Source organism: Austrofundulus limnaeus, unplaced genomic scaffold (assembly GCF_001266775.1).
Source record: "Austrofundulus limnaeus strain Quisiro unplaced genomic scaffold, Austrofundulus_limnaeus-1.0 Scaffold667, whole genome shotgun sequence".
Classification (NCBI taxonomy): domain Eukaryota; kingdom Metazoa; phylum Chordata; class Actinopteri; order Cyprinodontiformes; family Rivulidae; genus Austrofundulus; species Austrofundulus limnaeus.
The window spans coordinates 59,085-60,534 of NW_013953069.1; the positions used below are offsets into that span (position 1 = coordinate 59,085).

The 1,450-nt window shown below is 42.9% G+C and overlaps 2 long non-coding RNA genes across 3 annotated transcripts in view; one reads left to right on the top strand and one right to left on the bottom strand.

The window, feature by feature from the left end:
- LOC106531719 (uncharacterized) overlaps positions 1 to 703 on the top strand; it is a 2,860-nt gene extending 2,157 nt beyond the window's left edge. Inside the window, exon 3 of the long non-coding RNA XR_001311981.1 lies at positions 411 to 703. This is a non-coding gene — a long non-coding RNA (uncharacterized LOC106531719). The remainder of the gene's footprint in view (positions 1 to 410) is intronic.
- Positions 109 to 1,450, bottom strand: LOC106531718 (uncharacterized). Of its 2 annotated transcripts, none has more exons than XR_001311979.1 (3): positions 716 to 1,450; positions 447 to 526; positions 109 to 285 (listed from the first exon to the last, which is right to left on the bottom strand). It is a non-coding gene; the product is annotated as an uncharacterized LOC106531718 (long non-coding RNA). The 2 variants fall into 2 exon arrangements; XR_001311980.1 differs by having other exon boundaries at positions 727 to 741.

Here is a 1,450-nt window from a genome sequence, read left to right on the forward strand (position 1 = left end):
AGGTCAGCAAAAATAAACTCCAACTTTGCAAAGAACATGTGAAATACCTGGGACATGATTTGTCCGCAGGGGGACGATCCATTGTTGAACACACCAACTGCAATTAAGATTGCTGAAAGAAATACTTGGGTGCATTTATCACATGTTAAAAAGATCATTTCATTGAAAAAACAGTAATTGGGTGATGATTGCAGCTCTGTGGTCAGCAGGAGAAGTCCAGAAGGTACAAAGGGGATCATCTGAAAGGGGTGGTCATCTCAATTCTGGTGAAGATTGTCTACCCTCCTGTTGATTGGTAGGAAGCAGAGAAAAGAGACTTTGTCAGCAATCATCAACTAATTATAGTTGGTATAAGTGTATGAAAGTTTGTTTGTTTTGACTGTTTTTGCTTTCTCTTCCTTAGCACACAGCTGTTAATCTGTGGCATTGGGCAGCAGGTGACCCACGGATCAGAGGTTACGTTGCTCATTGCTTGCTCAACGTGTACTGAACTGACCACTGGGACAGATTGTTGCAGAGCATCGACCTGTAAGGGGTAGGGAAAGAAGTATTAGTTAATTAAACAAAACCATTTACTTGTAAACAAACACTTTTTGTGAAACATTTGAAGGTTGTAAACCCTAGAGCAATTAACAATGCCAACACCCACTTGGGTGAAGGCTGCGATAGTAGGATGGTCTCTGACCCTCCTGCTGATCCTACTGTTTTTGTTCACATGGTACTTACACCCTTCTAACGGTATTGCTACTTCAGCACAATTAAGAACCAAGATTGAAGTGACTGGTTCCTCCGTTTCTGTTGACAATCACAATCTGGGCAGGATTAAGCGACAGACATTCAGGACATACAATCCCTGTAACACTGTTCATGTTAACAGGAAGGTCAATGCCCTGCACATCTGTTATAACAACCCAGTGATAACATCCACTGTCATGATCCCTTTTGCTTCTGTCAGGACTAGAGATGATGAGTCTGCTGCATTCTATGCTAAAAATGAGTGGTACATGTCAACTACAAAAGGGTCCAACTCTTGGGGTTCTGCTTTCACTTACACCGGCACAGACTGGGATCCCAAGGATTCCATGACCGCCCCGGAGGCTCAGCGATGGTATGAAACTCTGACTCTATCTAAAACACAAACACACCTGATTTTGACCTTCAACACCACAGGAAACCCATTACCACCCACACCACCTCTGTTGTTCACATATGCCAGTCAGCAGTGCTTTCATTTCATTCTCTTTGCCTATACCTCTGGCAAAGATCCAGGGGTGTATTTCTCTTTATGCACAAATATCACAGCTAACGAAACCTCACACTGTGAGGATTGTGGTTTAACTAGGAGCCCAACACTTAACTCAAGTATTTATGTGGAAATTCACAATCAGAGYCTGCAGTCTGATGACTGGTTCAAGGTGACTACAGGTATTTCTGCCTTGAGCAACAATTG